At 37.5% G+C, this 22378-nt stretch overlaps 1 long non-coding RNA gene across 2 annotated transcripts; it reads right to left on the bottom strand.

Annotated features, from left to right (window-relative positions):
* Positions 1 to 3118: 3118 nt before the first annotated feature.
* Positions 3119 to 20530, bottom strand: LOC134801983 (uncharacterized). 2 transcript variants are annotated; one of them, XR_010145786.1, is made up of 8 exons: positions 20508 to 20530; positions 12979 to 13041; positions 12142 to 12174; positions 7783 to 8338; positions 7583 to 7606; positions 6305 to 6319; positions 5028 to 5197; positions 3119 to 3190 (listed from the first exon to the last, which is right to left on the bottom strand). It is a non-coding gene; the product is annotated as an uncharacterized LOC134801983 (long non-coding RNA). The 2 variants fall into 2 exon arrangements; XR_010145785.1 differs by having other exon boundaries at positions 5032 to 5197.
* Positions 20531 to 22378: the final 1848 nt, after the last annotated feature.

Here is a 22378-nt window from a genome sequence, read left to right as displayed (position 1 = left end):
TATAATATGTCACAGTAGCACATACAGTTTTTACAGAAATTGAAAAAATGATAAAAATGCTGGGGTGGTCCGATTTCTTTGCACCCGAGTGTAATATAAGATGACGCCTGTTTCTCACCAAAGTACCACCCTGCATCAATTGGATTAAATACGATCGGATACCTTTAATATGTAAAATTGTGCCACTAACCCATTTCTTATCAATTCTAACTTTAACTTTTTGACCGGGCATTGTTTTAAATCACGGGCCGTCTTGTCGTACTGCTGTTTTTGTTTATTTTGTCTCTTTTCTAACTCTGCCGTGACATTAATTTGGATTTTAGGATGAAGAAGTTGGGGTGCATACGGTACGATTCCACGAAACTTTCTGTTATTCAATAACTCTGATGGAGATGCTAACTGATCAGTGATGGAGTCGTTAAGTAATCTAACAGTGCTTGTCTGAAATCGGTTTTTTCCACACTAGTCTTTTTAAGTATATTTTTCACTGTTTGCACGCTCCGGTCCACTTGCCCATTGGATTGGACATAACATGGAGAGGAAGTAATATGTTCAAAACATACAAAACAGTTTAAATTGGCTCGAGGAAAATTCGGGGCCATTATCTGACATTACAATGTCAGGTATACCCTGATGACTAAAAACTATCTTTAACTGCTCAATAATATGGCTAGACAGTAAATAATTTAACTCTAGATGTAGCGTACAAAGCCCAGCGTAGCCTGACTCCGTTTTGGGCCAACAAAATGTAGACGACAAAGGCAGTATCCCCTCGTGAGACACCGAAATGTCGACTGCAGAGGCAGCTGCGGCAGCTCCCTTTCCAGGGATCACAAAAAATGAAGAGTAAATAGGTTTCCTCAGTCTATTCTAGCATGGGCCACCAACACGACCCTTGCAAACCCTTCCTCCATGGGCTGCACGCATCGTGTAGACCGATTCCCCGAATGCGGCCATAAAATATGAACAGTACAATGCGAGCTGCTTCAGCTATATCTCTAGTATCTTGGTACTTAGCCTTCCATACTCTTGACCTTGAGGCACGTGGCTCCGTAGCAGTGAGCAGCCCCTCGGAGCCTTCAGCAACGCGTCGTTGCCGTCGCCAGCGCCCAGGCCAGCTGTATGAAGTGTAGCCGCTGCCCTCGCGGCTGTAGATGATGAGGTTACCTCCTTCAGGTCGGGTGCACGTGTCGACGATAATGAGCTCACAAGTAGCAGCCAGCTTCCTGAGCTCAAAAGCATACTGCTTGATAGACTCACCATCATGCTGACAACGTGTAAAAAACCTATGCCGCTCTATAGTTAAATTTTTTTTCGGCAAAAAAAACTTATCTAACCGCACAATCAAACTCTTCAAAGTCATGCATTCCAATTCAAACTGCTGGTACACTTCACGAGCCCGTTCTCCAATAACGTGAAGCAAAATATTAATTTGCACCTTTTCTTCCTTTTTCGATAAGTCACACGCGTCGAAGTAAATATTAAATGCTTTCTTCCACTTAGTCCATTCTACAGACAAATTGCCACTGGTCACATTCTCAAGGTTATTATCGAAAATAAAAGGCGGCGGCGGCGGCAAGATAGATTCCATTGCGAACAGTCTCTGATTTTACTTTATTTTTAATCACTATAAACTCACTAAACACACTCGAAGAAGATTTAGTTAATAACGGTTCTTTTAAATCGGCTGCGCCATGTTAATGCGTCAATAAAACTACGTGCTCATGGTCTAATAAAACATGGTCTTCCATTCCCAGAGTGACACGGGCCGACGTCACAATAACATTGCCACTTTATTTCAACATAACATGTTACATGGGTACATTATACCTATGGTTAATAAGTTAAAATATTTCTTTATAATTTTATACTTTTCATTTATATGTATTTTAGCTTAAATTTTACAATAACACGTCATTTTTAATTACTCGTTAGCAATATCTTCCGATTCACGAAAGAAATTTCAGACTTTCGGGTAATTCTGTTTATACTACTGGCAACACAGGATAGCGCTGTGCACATTTGACAATTCGGATCTAGATAACTTCATGCCCTGACCGTCATCCTTGTCGAACGCGTGTTAATTGTTATTTCCTTCTCGCTCAGTGTCAGCAGTCGCAGTGTTTTCCAAACTTTTCACGTCGTAAGCTTGGTAATTAATGTGTAACTGTGAATTAGTTTTTCAAACGTTTGTCTTGTATAGATAAATAAAGTTTAATTTAATACATTAGATTTGTTTTATTTTACTATGTTTCTACATGAATAACTTAAAATTAATGCCGTTCAAATAATTTTCACCGTTGGTTAAAATTCTCCCACATTTCAAAGTTTGAGAACCTGTAAACAGCATGATGACGTAGGCGCGTGTCAGTTAGGTCATACGCGAATCTCGGAATGGAGTACCAGGCGGAGTATATTATTATACCATGTACGTGCTCGGATCAAGACCAACTTACATATTTCTAGCTCTTACCCACATGCATATTAACAATAATCACAACCTACCCTCAGGCACTACCTACCTTTTCTCGAAGCGCTTCGTCGTTTTTTTTTTTGAACCTCAAAACCTCATAACTTGGGTTTGGATTATACCCGATAAACTAAATTATCGGAATATGATGTCAATAGTGGACTTATCAAGCATAAAAAATTTCAATTGCATAGCTCTTATTCTTTAGATTTTATTAATATCTAAAAACTCCGATTTCGTTACTACAAGAACTACGAGTATTGTATAATAAAAATAATGAATAGTGAATACATTTTTCACCTTACTCCCATGTGACGGTAGCGAAACGGCCCAGTCACATATTTTGACTAAGGACAGAGTTTGTGAAGATAGGACTTGTAGAGTTAGAAGCTTGGCTCTACAAGAGATCTGATAACTTTTTCATAGTGCGAGCTTTATGGTTTCGTCTTGGCAACATTTTACATGAAAATGTTTTTGGTGGGATTACTATTACTGCATATTAATGCTGGTGGAGTTTAAATTCGAACGTCACCTTTTGAATAATTTTGTTCAGGCTTCTTTAGGATGCAAGTGATGCAACCAGGAATACGGAGATCTCGACGGATTTCTCGGAAGTAAATGATATAAATGTTATACAAAAAAACAAAATGGACACACACAATTTTATTAAGTTGTTTAAAAATTAGATGCATGACCAAATGCAGATGATGTCATCAGGCACTGAAACAAAATTTTGTTTGTATTAAAGCTTCTACTCGCTAAGACACAGATATCAGATATGTATATTTGTATGTTAATCTTTTGAGACAAATAAAAATATCTTTAACCCGAATGTCCACTGTCATGTTTCACATTCACAGTTTTAAATCAACTTTAAAAAAGTTTATGCTCAAACACCAATTAAACGAAGAGTGCCTCAAACTTGAGACAAGCTACATTTAAGTACTCCTGACGCGTACCTAAGTACTTACTGCCTTTTTGTCTCTTCCACAACCGCCACTCACTTTAATCTTTAATTTTTATTCTATTGTAGTCATAATAAGTTATTTTTATAATTTAGATGTAAAAGATCATGGCCCCGACGGAAGACCAGCGCTAGCCTAGCCAGGCTAGCACCTGCTGAGTCGGGACCATTTCGTGACCGTGTTATTGTGTTGTTTTTTTTTTTGTCACGAATAAACGCGCTCTATTCTATTCTATGTTATTTCATGTCATTTCGATTGCATGGAAGCGGTTTTTTGGTGGTTCTTGTGACTCTTAATGCTTGCCATATACTCTAACAGATCTTACAGACACGTCTGTTGTACGTATGTACGTACCCTAGTTAATAGATCGGGCCTAAATAATTTGCCTAAGTATAATTATCTGATTTTTATTTTTGAAACAAACTTTTATCGGTGACTTTGGTTTCATTCAACAGGCAACTAATTGATACTAATCGAGACAATTATAACAAACCCGAACACAATTAGGATCTGTGTGATAAAACAAAGGTTCGTGGTTTTATCACACAGATCCTATTATGGTCACCGAATGGCTCAGTCGAATAATGGGAAGTGGGTCTAATTTATATAGCTTGCAAGATTTGACAGACCTCTTCTTCTTCTAACCCTTAAACAGGTAGTGTATCTATAGCTACCACATAGCAAATGATTTCTTTTTTGACGAGCAGAGAAAAGACAACGTTCACAAAATTTCATTACCGTAAAGTCTATAAGGTGGGCGATTTCCGAACGCAAAAAAATGGGAGGTGTCAAAACAAATTTCTTTGACGTTTTAGTTGTCAATTTCAAATCGACAATAAATGGCCGTTTTTGTACGCTCCTCCTAATATACATAAATGTGTGTTATGCTGATAAAAAATACAGAAAGTGCTTTGTGTTGTATTTTTTTGGTTGAATATTAGATAATGTATGTGTAGTAAATCATAAATTATCACAGTTTTTGTTTTTTAGTCAAATATATGCTCTTAAAGTTTGTGGTCCATATGTAACCTCTGCTTGTTTGGGGCACGTACAAGTGGTCTATATATTGTGACCACTGCCCTGCAGGGAGTTTACATGACATTTAAAGGTAAGATTATTACTATTAATGAACCGTTCTAGTACAATATTCACTATTTTAAACAGGTATTTATTTTTTAGTAACTATTACTTTTAGACCTTATTTTGCTGTTTACTAATGTAAACACGGATAAATGGCAGTATTTTCTTATTTACGTTGTGATTTTATTATTTAATCGATTAATATGTAAAGAAGCGACTAACCCTTAAAACTACTCTGTATAGCTAGCAGTGCAGTGGCTGTATATGTACCACATGCCGCCGTCCGTAACGGGCAGTGGGCATATAAAAACCACAGGTTTTTTTTATTGAAATAATGAAACTAAAAAAAATAACAAGAAATTAGTTTTCTTTTGACGTTATGATCTACCGGAATCACTAACCAAAAGTAAAACTTGCGTCAGGCCTGTTTAAGGGTTAATAAACTGTCGCTGCAACAATCATATGTCAAGATGTTTTGGTGATGATTGGTGTAATAGAAAATATTTAGTTACTTACTCAATACTCATGGTTCCTTTAACTGACTAACGCAGTACTGTAGATTGTCGGGGGCGTGGATGCACAGCACCTTTTTGGACCTCTTTCTATTTCCATAACCTTTCCTCTTTGTATTTGCTCTTAAACCAGTATCTTCGTTTAATGTTGTCTTGTCACCATCAACAACCTTTGAGAAAAAGTTATTAGCTCGAAAGAATGGATGAAGATCGTGCTGTAAAGATTGGGTCGACCGATTGGAAAAGTGTACTAACGTACTACCTATTTTTTTCATCAGGACTATTAATTAAAAAAAAAAAAATCTAGTATCACCAGTTTTCCATAAAAATGTTGACAGGCCTTAAAAATATATGTGGAAATGCGTCATAAAACTGTCAATTTTCTCTGGACACAATAATGACTAAAATGAAACTGAAAAATTATTATTTCAACTTTCACACATAAGTAATTGAAATTTTCGAATTAGAGCACCCTTTTGTAGTAGAGGTAATATTACAAAACTTGGTGTTTGTTACGAGTATCAACATAATAAGTGTAACAAAATTAGGGGGTGGCGTGTCTTCTGGCTCTTAGTTTGACAATTAAATTTTTTTCCCGTACAAACGTGAACACATACTGTTTAAACAACAGATTGCATCAGCGCATCGCGCTGATCCACGCAGATGAATCTAGGGCATAAGCCAGCAGAAACATATTGTCTTAGTTGCACTTTACACGGATAGAATACAAATAAGATTTACATATGTGTGCTATAAGTAAAATTGTGTATATAAAGAAATGTAAATTGTAAATAAACCAGATACCAATTGTCCGTTGGTGTTTCACTACCTCCATACCCAAAAACCTCTGCTTGCTCAGGGCGACACTCTGAGAGTAGAGGCTCCCATCCACCACCTTTTTACAGGAACCCTTGCTGTGGCATAAGACTCCTTCAGCCTTAATCGGTCGCTTGAGCCTGGGCGATCGGCAGCAAGTATCTATCCAAACCACCTTGATCCCCCCCCGTAGGGAATCCGTCTGTTACCGATAGGTCTCCCGGTACAGACATCCTTGTCATAGAATAAGTTAGGGCTAGGGAAGTAGGGACTTAGGCCAATAGGATCCCTTGCTATCGCCTCCCACCTTATTTTATGCAGTCTGTGCAGGCACATGCAACGCCAGAGTACCATTTGATTCCATATCGTTTCAGTCCATTTAGTAATACAGGTACTCGGCCTTAGCGTGTGGCTGTACACATACCATCGATAATTATATATTATGGTGTTCCCTTACTTACTTTTTTTCTGACTTCCTGTAAAGGTAAACCATTTCTTATGCAGGTTATAGTCTGTATCTTTAGGTATTTAAATAAAAGTAAATAAAATCTACCCTCAAATGACTCCTTAAGCTAGTTGAGGGTAGGTAGATGAAAACATTACATGATCCAATAATGTAGGTTAAAGACAGATCGTTCAATTACAGATCTAGGCGGTTTTGTATTTGGTTGGTTAACCAATAAATGTTACAAATACCCGACAATGTATAAATTATTTATTTACATTTATTTAAATACCTAAAGATACAGAGTTAATACTAGGAGTAAACAACATTTTGGAAGGACTATCGTGCATTTGGAAAGAAAATTTCAAACATCCACCATGCCACACACCTACGACCAAACCTGTTTCAAAATTTCTTGCTTGCTTAAGCCACTCCTGTTTTAAATTTATTTGAAGCAAAGCTAAATCACAGACAAACTAAGACAGTATAAGGCACTCATTAGCAATAGGATAAAGTGCTCTATCGTTTCGTACCTATATCAATTGCTCTTGATTATAATATTAATCAGAAACTAAATTTATTGTAAACTAGACTAAAATAATTGTCACTTTTGGGCTTTCCAAAGTGGACAATACACTGAAATAATGTAATTTTCACCTCAGCAGCTCCAACAAGGGTACTTTGCTTCTTAAAAACAGTGAGCAAAATGCGATTTTGCTCACTGAGTCATTTTGTCTCACTCAGTGAGCAAAATGCGATTTTGCTCACTGAGAGAGACAAAATGACATTCAAGTGACCTTTATAGTCAAATGTCATTTCAACATGCGGGGTCTAATACAAGTTCGATATACTTGGGTTCTATTATCTCTGTCCCTCTAGGTATGTTCTCACTGCTTAGGGTGAAAAATTTTGTGTACTACACGAGATCAAAGTTATTTACATCTCGTGCGCTTTTGAATCCCTTACTACGCTCAAGATTCTAAATTAGATTCACGAGCGTAGCGAGAGAGCGTAGAGAAAGCTTGCACGGGACTCAAAATAAGCACTCGAAGAAATATCAATCTTTGATCTCTTGTTGTACAAATAACTATTGTTTAGCCTTATTTAGTGTCCAACAGCTGGGCAAAGGCCTCCCTTCGTGTCCTCAATGCTATTGTTTGTAGTTTCCGGCCAATCCGGATAAAATGCGTTCAAGTCGTCCCGCCATCTCCTTTTCAGCCTGCCGGCCCTCTCGGTAATCATTCTGGCCCACTTTAATAATTATATCATAAATAATATTTCTCAAATACACTACCGCCTTGATTGCGTCACTTAATTCCTGAAATGTTTAAAATAAAATTGTTTTATCTTTAGGTTTATAGATTTATTTTAGAACAAATTTAATAAAAAAATAAACACAAAATTACTGTTTTTGTATTTTGTCAATTTTGTGCAGTACAGGTCTAAAATAAAGAACAACTAAAATAATGTGTTCCAAAAATATGAATGTCATACCTGTGGTACAAGTTGCGAGACCTAATGATAACAAAAATAAATGAATTAGAATCTATTTTATACATGTTCTTACGTAAAAGTTGTAAGTAGTACTTACCTTTGAAATGTTGTGTAAGTAGATACATTGCTACTTATAAATTTAATACGTTTGAATATTTTATCTTTAATTCTCAAAATTCGTTTTTGATTTTCTTCTTCAGAAGTCGTTTACTCTTGTCGGTCGTTTTGACGACGCACATGGCTGGTCTTCATTTCCTGTTTTGTTGTTGGACTTCAAACTTTCCCTTGCGGTGTCTCTCCATTTCTGACATTGATCGATAACGTTGCGAGTGCACTCGACTACGGATGACTTCGTCGCTATTTTTAAGGGGTCGGACCATCGCGTAGGAGATCGTCCTCTGGAACTTTTCCCTTCGACCTGACCCTGTACCTACTGCCAGCCATCTACAGCAGTTCTTTTTAGAATACATTAATATGATGAAGAAGATTTTTCAGACTAACGACACATATAAAAATAGAAGATTGAATAAATTTTTAATCAGTAGTTACAAACCAGCTGTAAAAATATATATTCGTTAGCGCAACGTTGTGATTAGGGTTTGCACGACGGATCCGAAATGTATGGGACGGATCCGAAATATCCGCGGATCCGGATCCGGATCCGGATAATTTCATACATTTCGGATCCGGATTGCAAACCCTAGTTGTGATAAAAGCGTGAAATTTATTTAAGGTTAATACCTTAACACATCGGCTATGAATCGCACGCTCCGAGCGTTTAAGGTGCAGTAGGTTCAGCAAGCAGTTTTTGAATACTTAATCGGACCGCTTTATTAGATACGATTGCCAAAAATGTTTAGCAATCTTAAGGATTTTCTCGAATAACTTCATCGAATCGAAATATTTAGGTACTTACTTTCGCTCCCAAAAAACAAACATAGGTAACAAACGCACCTTATATTAAACAATTCGTAATTTCGACATGCCAGGGTGTGTCAACTGTCACTACGAAAAATATTTTGAGAATTATTGTTTTCGATACGTTTTAAATAATTTTTTACGTTAAATAATACAAATTTATATACCAAAACAAATTAACTGTGAATAAAAAGCCAGAAACAGTGATTAAATTACCAGAAACAATGAACAACGTTTCCCCAGGCACCATTGAAAATAGCCAAGATAATACACTGCTGCCCTGCCCTATATGCTCCAAGCTATTCAAAAGACGTGGCCTAAACATACATATAGATAAGTCACACTCACAGACCTACATGAGCAACCAAGAAAATGAAAACCCTATTAGCAGTACTAGTACTTCATCAAACCAAAACAACAACAATCCAATAGATAACCTATTCAAAGAAGGTTTTGGTGCAAAAATGATAAACAATGAAGGCGGCCAATACTTTACATGGAGACTCCGCTGGAAGAAAAGCATAAAACTGACGGGAAAACAATACAACCTTCCACAAGGTAACGTCGGTCGTCATTTCATTGACCTCCTAGCTAACGAAACCAATAATCTAGTTAATGAATTACAGACGAATGAATTCTCTGAACGAATATTCTTCTACTGCAGCACAATCCTCCAAAGGGATAGTTTAATAACTAAAGGTTCAGACATCAGACGTCTAATAAACAGAAGACTAGTAATGTGGCGAAAAAATCAATTTGATGAATTAATACAAGAAGCAGAGAGATGTAACAAAAAAAATAGCCGCCATAAAAACAGCAACAAGATTGCGATCATATGTCACGCGTGTGTAACACACTGATGCTACAAGGAAAAATAAGACAAGTGAACAGATTTATCACAGAACGTAATAGTGGTGGATTATTAAAGCCTGACGACAAAATTGGAGACAAAAATGTATTTCAGATCCTGGAAGAAAAACATCCAAACCAAACAACACCGATTATATCAGATTTCGACCAAACAACACAACTTCCAAACCTTGTCGATGTTGACGTAACATCCACCCATATTGAAAAAGTAGCAAGAAGCATCTCGGGAGGTGCAGACCCAAGCGGACCGATGCTGATCAGTGGAAAACGATGCTTTTAAGATTTGGCCCACACATCTTCAAATTAAGAGAATCAATAGCAGCTTTAACAAGAAAACTAGCAAACGAAATAGTAGAATGGGATGCAATAAGGGCACTGCTAGCCAGAAGAGGCATCGCCCTTGACAAATCACCTGGTGTCCGCCCAATTGGTATAGGGGAGGTACTTAAACGTGTCATAGCAAAAGCTATGGCTCTGACGACTGGCACTGATGTACAAGAAGCATGCGGAGCAAATCAACTATGTAATGGAATAAAAGCCGGTATAGAAGGTGCAGCACACGCAATGCCAGAAAGCTTCCACGAAGAAAACACCGAAGGTATACTACTCGTTGACGCTACCAATGCATTTAATGCCCTCAATCGTCCATTAGCACTATGGAAAGACTTCTATGGCCCAGATGCTCGAGATTCCTCTTTAATACCTATAGAGGACACGCAGTCATATCATTTAGAAATACCAATAAATACATATTAAGTAAAGAAGGAACGACCCAAGGAGATCCACTGGCAAAGCAAATGTACGCGATTGGAATATTACCACTAATAAAAACATGCAAAAACAAGAATAAATACACTCAGAACTGGTATGCAGATGACTCTGCATGCTTAGGCAAATTTGATGAAATACTAGAATGGTTTAACCTGCTAATGAAAGAAGGACTCCTACCCTGATGTGGCTACTACCCTGAGCCAACAAAGAGCTATCTAATAGTCAAAGAAGGCCTTACAGAGATTGCCAAACAAAAATTAGAGGAATCAAAATTGTAAAAGCACAACGATTTTTAGGAAGTTTGACAGACATAAACGATAAAACCGGCTATATACGACCAAAAACAAAAAATTGGCCTGATTGCATCATTAGAATAACAAAAGCTTGTGAAAAATATCCTCAAGCTGTACATACCGCATTTACTAAATCACTACAATGTGAGTGGCAATACCTACAAAGAGTGACTACTGGAACAGACGAAGACTACAATGACCTAAAGAACGCAATCAAGACTCATTTAACACCCTCCATACTAGGCAGAGAAGTAACATCTATAGAACATGAACTCTTTGCTCTTCCAGTGAGGCTCGGAGGCCTTGCAATGAATGATCCCACAAAGCAAGCTAAAACCTCACATGCAATATCATTAAATGCCAACAAAATACTAATAGATGCAATTCGAACCGGCGAAGAAATTAACATAGAAGACCATCAAAAACATGTATATGAAACTTTAAAAGAAGAAAGAAAAAAGCGGGAAAATAATGAACAACATGAACTAGAATCAATCATGGATAAGCTAACAATAAAAACAAAGAAATGCATCCAAAGGGTAATTAATAAAAATCATCACAGTGGCTAACAATACTACCGACCAAAACTGATGATACCGACCTAACAGCAACGCAGTTTCGTGACGGCCTTGCGATCAGATACGGGCATGAACCTTCTAGCCTGCCACTAACCTGCGACGGTTGTGGCGAAAATAATTTCAACCTAAACCATGCACTTAATTGCAAGAAGGGAGGGCTCATAAGAGGTAACGACCAACACAGAGACGATATCAAAAAAAATTGGGCTGAACCAGCATGGGGTTCGGCTACTACTGAGCCAATAATGCGAGCTGCAACCTTAGATCAACCAGGGCTAATAAGCGACTTACTACTGGAAAGCGTATGGGAGCCAGCGAGGAAGGCGTTCTTCGACGTTCGCATTGTAAATGCCGACGCCGCCTTGTATGGTCTACTCACATGGCCCACGATTGCCCAAATACACGCTCGCGAAAAACATCGCAAATACGACCTGGCTGCAGAAGATCTCAGAGCCTCATTCACTCCCCTTGTGGTCTCCTGTGATGGCGCTGTCGGAACGAAATATGAATCCTTCATAAAAAGAAGGGATGTTCTTGGTAAGGTAAGCTCCGTGAAAAATTGTATTATTTAATGTAATAAATGTGTTATCTCTCTCACATTTGTAATCTATGGTGGACGATGGTTGACTAGACAGTACCGAGTTGAATTTGCTGTTTTGCTATGTTGTTATTGTTATAATTTTTTCAATCACACTAAAGATTTTAATAATGAAGACAAAGTTTTTATGAATAATATGTATTGTGTACATATAGCACCTCATTATCTTAGTAGGTACCTATATTAAAAGAAGAAAGAGAACTTATAATAGATATTCATATTTGAACTATTCCTTCTGTATAATATTAAAGAGCACTACTAGTTATATCCAGTAATTAATTAGGTATTTTTTAGTATATTTTTTCAAAAGTTATTAATAATATAAGCGTACCATTATTGCTGTCATAGGAGCATTTTCTTTATCCTGAAAAAAGAAGTATAAAGCAATATATAAAATTGTTAAACATCAAGGTTTGGGTTGCTAGAAATTGTCAAACTACACAACGGGACTTAATCGCGTCGCGTAAGTTTTAAGATTTACCTCCGACGTTTCGAGGACGGCGTTGTCCCCGTGGTCTTACGCGATTAAGTCCCGTTGTGTAGTTTGATAATGTTTAATAATCGTGAAAGATTAAATCAGTGTTTCGCTAGAAATTACAAATACAAATACAAATACAAATTCTTTATTTGCCAGAATACAGTGAATATGTAAATGGTGACTTAAAATTAGTAGTACAGTGTACTCTACTCACAATTGAGCATGCAAAACTTATAATAGGTACATAATGTCATGCGATCAAATTAAATAATTGAAATAGCAGAAACCACAATAAAATAAATTACAAATCATTAAGTCAATCAAGCTGGATAATTGTAATGCAAAGATTTAAAATGAAGCGAATTAGAGTATCGAGTAGAAGTTTAACATACAAATAAGTATGAATACGTGTTCGTGTCACTCTAAAATTTTAAAAACGTGAAATGTATTTATTCCGCCAAAATGTATGTATGTCTTACTTATTAGCAATTTTCACTAGATTTTGAAGTTGTTCAATTTTAGAAATTGTGCACACAGGTGACAAAGCTCGCTCTCTCTGTGGCCAATATTCCCAGGTCTCAAAAACCTGTGCAACCAGATGCAAAAAATCATGGCCACTTTATGAATGAATTCATTCATAATGCGATCATGACATTTTGCAACTCGCTGTACTTTATACATATAACTTACCAATATTTTCATCAACTTCCCTTGCAAATCGCCCATTGCCTTCAGTGCCTCATTTATAATTCCCTGAAATGTTTTATTTTTATTAAGTATCTAAAGTACGCTTTTTTGCAATGTTTCTAATTGTAAGAATTAGATATTTACCAATAAAAAGGCAGATGATTAATTCGGATAACGACTGCAGTAGCTTGTTACTGTTGTAGCGTTAACGCGGGAGATTTTGCAGTTAATTTACTATTTTGTAATGTAGGACAAGAGTACTTTCCTGGCTACTACGAGTATTAATAGTAGGAGATCCGAGATATATTCGACCTTCACCAATCTGTCTGACGGATGTAACTATGAAAATATGAAAGGAAATATGTTCCAGAACATAAATAAATAGGGTTGCCTAAAGAAATATGGTCATGGCTATATTTAATTAATTTTTGAATAAAAAAATATTTCGTCAAATTTCACCGGTTTGTCTGACGATCGAAATAAGTTTTAGTGGAAAGTATACAACTTGTACAACATGAATCAACTAGGTTGCCTATCTTTTTCCGGTCACTATTATGTGGTTGCCGTGTTTAAAGAGGTGATTTTATATCGATAATTTCACTCATCTGTCTGACGCTTGAATTACACATAAATATGATGGTAATTTTATTGCAAATACAATGGTAAAATTGCCTGCGAAAATCCGGTCACAAATAAGGGTTGCCAAGCTTTTAAATAAAATAAGAAGGGAAGACTTTTAGCGATAACTCATAAACGGCTTAACTGATCAAGTTTGTTTTAATTTTATTTGAATAAGTTTTTTAAGCACTATTTTTATTTTTGTGATATTTTTCGTATTTTTTGGACTGATGGTTCAAAAGTTAGAAGCAAAAACCTTATTTTTTTCTTTCTAAATGATTATTTCCGAAATGAATCCCTTTATCAAAAAATGTTGTTTATAGACCCCTATTTATTTTGAAAGACCTATGGTGCGGGATTATTGATAAAATTTGATAAAATTTAAAAAACTTGTAAAATTACACCTTCTCGAGTTACAAAAACAGAACCTTCCCCTGTCTTAGTAGGTTTCGTGTGTACAAAATATAGATAAATAATAATAAATAATAATATATATTCATATAAAAATAAAGTACTGGATATCTATGTATATGTATAGCATACACACAAGCACTCCTGTAACAGTCACACCTTTTAGGTACACACACACATACACACACACACACACACACGCACACACAGTAGCGCCAAACGCCTTCCGACCAGAGGGATCAGGCTGAAAATCAGGGCTGGATAATACCACCAATCTAGCAAAACCTGAGACTGGTGCCCATTGCCTATGTACCAAAAGAAAGGCTGTCCTGCACTTGTAAAACTTGTTAGTACTAATAATTGTCTATTATAAGCTATAATGTACTTATACTGTAAGATTTCGTTTTTTTGGCAATACATTTTTTTTTATTTTATTATTTATTTATTAATAGGGGTTTTAAGTAAACATTTTTTGATAAAGTGAATGTTTTCGGAAATAATCGCTTCTACAGAAACAAAATGTGTGTGACAATTTTTTTATCATTTCAACCCTATAGTATGGGGTGTCGTTGGATAGGTCTTTCAAAATAAATAGGGGTCTATATAGTGTAGTAAATAAAGGTAGTGGACCCCGCAGTAATTCCTCTGACAGAGAAAACTTTACAATATGATAAAGTATCAATAAATAAAAAGTATTGTATAAATATCCAAAGAATAATAATAATAGTATTAAAGTAAATACCTAAAGTTTTAAATCGGTAATATCTTTTTACGGAAATAGCTCCGCTCAAACTTTCGTCTTCACCGGACATATTCATGTAACGAATTGCAACAATATATGCAATATCAAAAAAAATATTCCAGCAGAAATACCAATAATTTATTTGGTAAAAAAATTTTGGACGGAGGAATTACTCAGTTAAATATATAAACAGATTTGTATTTTTACGTATAAATACCTAACTTAGGAGTGTTTTTAGGGTTCCGTACCTCAAAAGGAAAAAACGGAACCCTTATAGGATCACTCGTGCGTCTGTCTGTCTGTGTGTCACAGCCTATTTTCTCGGAAACTACTGGACCAATTATGTTGAAATTTGGTACACATATGTAAATTAGTAACCCAAAGATGGACATATATTTTTTTATAATTTTAAAATACATAGGGTCGAAGTTATTTAAGAAAATACAAATAGCCAAAAAATGACCATTCCCCCCTGTATCTCCGAAGCTACTGGGTCTAAAATTTTGAGAAAAATACACAAAATAGTTCTTTACCTATAGATGACAGGAAAACCTATTAGAAATGTGCAGTCAAGCGTAAGCGGGAATTATGTACGGAAACCTAGAAACCAATCGCCGATGGGGCCTTGGGGGGAAAGCGCCCACAGGGTTTTCAACGAATGTAGCCGCAGGTTAGTCGAGTTGACGCGTGACCAGAGGATCAGCATTGCCATACAACGTGGCAACGCTGCCAGCCTTCTGGGCACGCTGCCAATAGACGGCGATTTGGGGCAAATTTTCTATTTATAGTTTTATTTTTAAGCTTAGTTTTAATTTTAGTTTTTAATTTTAATTTTTGATGTTGGTTTGGAGGTTAAGGGGGCAGGAAGATAAACAAACGTGCTCGCTTATAGAAGTCCTGTATTCGACTGACGGTCGGCCGTTGGACGCAGCCAACGGTACTTAGCCTATACTTATAGATAGCTATAACATCCCTCCACCCTTAGTCTAAAAATATTTCTTATAATTAACTACGTTGCGGGGCCGTTTAGATGGCTCATGAGATGGTCGGTCAGAAACACTCGTAGAAACTGGCGCCGCGGTATTCTGCGCCGGCGACGGCGGGGGCGCGCCGACCTGGAGCGGCGGCGGTGCCTCGGCGTCCTGGGGGAGCGCAGTATTCGAAGGGGCGACTTGACTCGAGGCATTGGTGGCGGCCAGAGTCAAACCCTCTTCGCAGTCAGCCCAGTTGTCGGAGGCGACAGGGTCAGGTGCTGCCGGCGCATGCACCGTCGAGGTGGATTCGGACTGAAGTTGCTGACTGGAACCCGAAGACGTAGGTGACAAAATGATGGCCGGCATATCCATCTCATTCAGTGAAAGTTGACCATTATTACCACTCTCTCTTTCGCGCCAATTCTCAACGTTCTCCCCTTTATACTTCAAAAGTTGATTTGAGTGTTTTTTTAACACAGTATTGCAATCGAGTAAACTAACTAGGTATACAGTAGCACCGAGTTTTTTTACTATAACACCTTTCACCCAGCTCGTTTTCTGAGCTTTATAGACTTTAACTAAAACTAATTCTTTATCTAAGAACTCCACCACACGGTTACCACCATAACTAATAGCCTGCGAGCACTGTTTTTGTTTTACAACTTCGTCGAGTGTTGCGTTCAGAGGAGGTGGTTGTTTGCATTTTAAAAAGTCTAATCTGCTACGTAGTTTGGTTCCGAATAAGATTTCGGCAGGTGATTTTCCTGTTGTACTGTGAATGGAGTTTCTATAATTGAACAAAAATTCATTTAATTTACACGGCAAATCTCTTTTGTTATAACCGGATACAATGATGCCCTTAATAGCATTTTTAACAATTTTTACAAAGGATTCCGCTTGTCCATTACTTATAGGGTTGTACGCCGGTGATGTTACATGTGATATGCCATTTAAACTACAAAAATCCCTAAACTGAGTGGAAACAAAAGAACTCGCGTTATCCGAACATATTGTATGAATTAAACCAAATCTCGACATAACATCGCACAGCTTTTCAATCACGACTTGAGTACTCGACCCCGAAGATATGTCATAACATTCTACCCATTTGGAGTAGGCATCGACAATTATTAGGTAAAGTTTGTTATTTATAGGTCCTAGCATATCAACATGTACGCGATACCAAGGCTGGGGAGGGTACTCCCAGCAGGCAAGGGGCGCGCGGGGAGGGGCGGGCCTCAGCCCGGCGCAAATGCTGCAGCTGGCAACAAAACATTCGATATCAGCTGACATGCCTGGCCACCAAAACCGGTTGCGCGCTTCTAACTTCATTTTAGTACTACCTAAATGACCCTTATGCAGTTCTGAGATTATTTGTTTCCGACAGTTTGTTGGAATCACAACCTTGTGCCCACGTACTAAGCATGAGTTTTCTAATGATAGTTCGTGTCTGCAACTGTAGTACGGTGTTAAGCGCTTATCGCTATTCTTTTGTGGCCATCCATTTAGCACGCTATGTATAACATCTGATAATAATGGATCAGATTTAGTATAACATATTATGTCATCTAGGCTTAAAAAACGAACACCGTCGTAAACAAAATTAATATAAGTTGCTTTATCTAACAATTCATCGTCATGGTTAGTGCATGTCTCTGTGGCACTAGTCGTGGCACGACTCAAAAAATCAGCTGTGTTGTGGGCACTGCTTACGTATTCTATCTTAAAGTTATATGAGGCTAGAAATATAGCGTAGCGTTGCAACCTGTTAGCTGTGACTTCCGGTATGCCTTTGTTTGGGTTAAAAATTGATAGGAGGGGCTTATGGTCAGTTCTCAATACAAAAGGGGTGGATCGGCCGTATAAGTACTGATGGTACTTACGAATACCATAGATAATAGAAGTAGCTTCTTTTTGTATCTGACTATACGATTTTTCAGCTGAGGTGAGTGAACGAGACGCATATGAAATTGGTCTTTCAGGGCAGCCTTTTTCTTTTTGGGACAAAATGGCTGCCAAGCCAGTTGGTGACGCGTCAACTGTCAAAAACAAATCTGCATCTGGGTTGAAGTGTGCTAAAACTTCATCGGATGCCAGTATATTTTTTATGTTCGTTACCGCCGTCTCATGTTTGGCCTCCCATGACCACGGGGTGTTATTTTGCAATAAAGAGTGCAAAGGTTGCAAGATGGAGGCGGCATTTTTGACAAACGATCTATAATAATTTACTAGTCCAAGAAAAGACTTCAATTCTGTTACGTTAGAAGGAGTTTTCGCCTCTAAAATGGATTTTATTTTATCAGGCGATTTATGGAGTCCGTTACGATCGATTATAAATCCTAAATAAGTAACGGAGTCCTGGAACAGGGAACATTTGCTACTTTGTAGCACTAAGCCTGCATCCTGCAAACGTTTGCATACTTCTTGCAGCCTATGCAAATGCTGATCATGATTTTCCCCAGTGACCAAAATGTCGTCCTGGAACAAAAGGACCCCCGGTATACCGGACAGGAGGCTTTCAATTGTACGTTGAAAAATAGCCGCTGAACTAGACAAGCCAAAAACAAGGCGCGTGTACTTATATAAACCCTTATGAGTGTTTATGCATGTTAACATCTGTGACTCGTCGCTAAGCACTAACTGATTATATGCACGGGATAAATCCAGCTTTGAAAATTGCTGCCCGCCGTGCAGTTTCGCAAACAACTCTTCAATTCTAGGGAGGGGATACTTCTCAACTTCTAATTGCTTATTTAGGGAAACCGAGTAATCTGCACATATTCTAATTTTGCCGTCCTTTTTGAGCACAGGTACTATGGGACTCGCGTATTCGGAGTAGCTTACGGGTACCAAAATTCCAAGGTTTACCAGCCGGTCTATCTCACTTTCAACCATGTCACGGAGGGCAAAAGGTATTGTTCGAGCTTTATAAAAAATTGGTCTCGAGTTAGGTTTTAGGCTAAGGGTGACAGCTACACCTTTACAACACCCTAATTCCTCAGAAAATAGACCTGGGTATTTACTGGCTAACTCACTTAAGACCGTGTGTGTGCTAGAGGAGCTGTGTGATTTTATAGACGATATTTGGAGATTAAATCGCGAAAAGAAATCACGACCTAAGAGAGGAGCGCGACGACCACTAACGATATGAATATTTATGTTATTTGTGATACCCCTATAAGTAATAGGCAAGGACACTACGCCTACAGTTTCAATAGGGTCCTTATTATAGGAAGTTAAATTGGAGTTACATGGCCCAATCGGCTCAGTGAAGTGTTTATAATAGGTGTGTTCCGACAAAACCGTAACAGCGGCACCTGTATCTATTTCAAATCGTAAGTTGACTCCATTCACAAGTACTGTCTCATACATAGGCTCACCTTTTAAAGATTTAATATTATGTAAGGCTCGCTTACCGTCATCGCCGACCTCTTCCTCCTCTGGGCAACACTCGATAAAGTTGACTTTCGCACTACTTTTCTGACACATCCTACGCAAATGTCCCCGCTGACCACACGTTTTGCACCTGTACTTCGTAAACTTGCAAGTACTCGAACCGTGACCTTTGTACCCGCACGCCGGGCACACGTTGTCGCGCTGAGCTGGCCCCGGCGCGCGCGCTGATGACGACGCCGCTATCTTTAGTACAGCCTGCTCCTGCACAGTTATATTCATCCCATCCTCGTCGCCAGTGTTGGTTTGGAGGTTAAGGGGGCAGGAAGATAAACAAACGTGCTCGCTTATAGAAGTCCTGTATTCGACTGACGGTCGGCCGTTGGACGCAGCCAACGGTACTTAGCCTATACTTATAGATAGCTATAACAGTTTTTAAAATAATATATATCGCCGATCAGTTTAAAAAAAAAACGCGAATCAGACTCGCACTTGGCCGGTTTTTTTTGGATATTTATATGTTAGTTTCGGCTCATACTATACAATAACCAAGCAAAATTTCATCGACTAAGAAATTAATGCATGGGTCTCCATACAACAACTTGCTTCATTTACTACACTATATAAACAACATTTTTTGATAAAGTGATTCATTTCGGAAATAATCATTTAGAAAGAAAAAAATAATGTTTTTGCTTCTAACTTTTGAACCATCAGTCCAAAATATATGAAAAAAATCACAAAAATAGTGCTTAAAAAACTTATTCAAATAAAATTAAAACAAACTTGATCAGTTAAGCCGTTTATGAGTTATCGCTAAAAGTCTTCCCTTCTTATTTTATTTAAAAGCTTGGCAACCCTTATTTGTGACCGGATTTTCGCAGGCAACCCTATACCATTGTATTTGCAATAAAATTACCATCATTTTGATGTATAATTCAAGCGTCAGACAGATGAGTGAAATTATCGATATAAAATCACCACTTTAAACACGGCAACCACATAACAGTGACCGGAAAAAGATAGGCAACCTAGTTGATTCATGTTGTACAAGTTGTATACTTTCCATTGAAACTTATTTCGTTCGTCAAACAAATCGGTGAAATTTGACGAAAAAAATTTTTTTTTAAAATTTAATAAAATTGCCTTGACCATATTTCTTTAGGCAACCCTATTTATTTACGTTCTGGAACATATTTCCTTTCATAGTTACATCCGTCAGACAGATTGGTGAAGGTCGACCTTATATCTCGGATCTTAGACCATAGTTGGCATGTTGTATTCGTGTCCATAAAACATATGTTGCACTGTATTGCACTTTTTTCTAAGACTTTTCTTCTCTACTACAAACAATAACTCTTCGAATGTAGTATTATTTTTTATTTTATACATACCTCAAGGAGCAGATTATTTAACTACAGAAAAAAGGTTAAATGATAAATATATTTATATTTCTATAAATTACAAATATTCATATATATGTAGGTACCTACTTGCGACATTAGGTCCATATTTTTGAAATATAAAAAGTGATAGTGTCCTTCTAAGTGAATTCTGCACCTAATAGAAAGTGCCATTATAATGTACCTATAGGACATTAATACACAAATTGACCAATGCCCACAGTAAGCTCTATATGGCTTGTATTGAGGGTACTTAGACAACTATATAATACTTGTACAGAACTATTTATACATGCTTTATGACTCCCAAAAACACCATAACTCAGGAACAAAATATCCGTGTTCGTCACAGCATAAATAAATGCCCACCAGGAGTTGAACCCGGGACCATCGGCTTCGTAGTCAGGGTAACTACCACATTCTGACACCGTGTAATATATGCTAAATAAGCTTAATCTCACTTTTATGGAGCAAAATACATTAATTGAGAAAAACATATATAGTGCTCACATTTATTTCACACACACATACACACCCTAAAAGCATACACCTTATCACCCTCTCTCACACATCATTTTAACTAGATTTAGTTACTGTTACCTACTCTTTTGTAAGCCCCAAGATACAGGCTCAGCCTAGTTTGGGGCTTACCGGACACCTTTGTGCATGTGTATTTTATTATAAATAAAAAATATTCTATTCTATTCTATTCCAATTCTATGCTAATCACGGCACGGGACTCGCTCACCCCAGTATTTTTGGCAGCATCGGTTAATTTCATGAAATAATTGCTCTAAACTCCGTCTAGAGAATTCCTAGTCTATGTTTGTACCTATCTGTGTTCCTTACTATCGGTTTTGTATTCTGTTTTTAAAATTTGGTAAGGAACACAGATGCAAAATAGTGCACACAAGTTCAAAAATATCGACTCGGCAAAAGCTCAAAAAATATAAGCAAAATTTAGGGGCTGGCACTTTACCGCTTACCTCTCCCAGCGTATACATCGCTGGCAGTACAGAGAGGTAACGCAGCCAGCGTTATGGGTTCAATGCAGCGGGTAGAGATTTTAGAAGGGGTACCTATTCTTTAATAAATCGTCCTAGTTCCTAAGAGCAGGAAGAAATATAGCATAGATTATGTTATATAACTTGCCCTAGTTCCTAAGAGCAGGAAGAAATATAGCATAGATTGGATCTAGGGAGCCGACCCTTTCCGCCCCTATTTGGGGCACGGTACGATCTTGTGGCTACCGGGCCAGATCAGCTTTGTTTGACCGTAGAAACAATTGTGCCAAGCGGCATCGCCTGAGACAAAAGTGCATACTCACTGCACTTACTTAGCCTACGAATACAAGTTCGAAATAATTGCAAATTTTGAAAGGCTTTATCTCGGAAACTGTTGGATGTTCAGAGACAATCCTATATTGGGATACCCTCCTCCAATTGAGGGGGGATTTAAATGTTCTCGAGGCAGAGATGTAGGGTTGGATCCGGTATAGATTTATTTGACGTTCATAAGCGCATTGTAATATGACTGCTTGATAAACTATTTTTTATCTAATCTTTATCAATTCTAATGTCGTACTGTCGCTTTAGTCAACTTTTAAATCTCTTTGAGAAAGTACTATCAAAAACTAGTCTTTTATTCTTATAATCGCCCAAATCTAAAAGGAAACCGAAATTTTCGTTTTTTGACAAAGTTGCGCTCGGCGCTCGTGGTCTCAAACTTGGATTATTCATTGGCCCAACATCATAAACAAGTCTGCAAAAAATCAGAACTACCGGATTTGACGCAAACGCCAAATGTATAAAATTACTGTATTATTAGATATAAGCGTTTCTTTAACTTTGAAAATAAATAAT

The sequence above is a fragment of the Cydia splendana genome, chromosome 23 (genome assembly GCF_910591565.1).
Source record: "Cydia splendana chromosome 23, ilCydSple1.2, whole genome shotgun sequence".
Classification (NCBI taxonomy): domain Eukaryota; kingdom Metazoa; phylum Arthropoda; class Insecta; order Lepidoptera; family Tortricidae; genus Cydia; species Cydia splendana.
The sequence above is the reverse complement of the archived record's forward strand: the minus strand, read 5'-3'. Positions and strand labels throughout refer to the sequence as shown.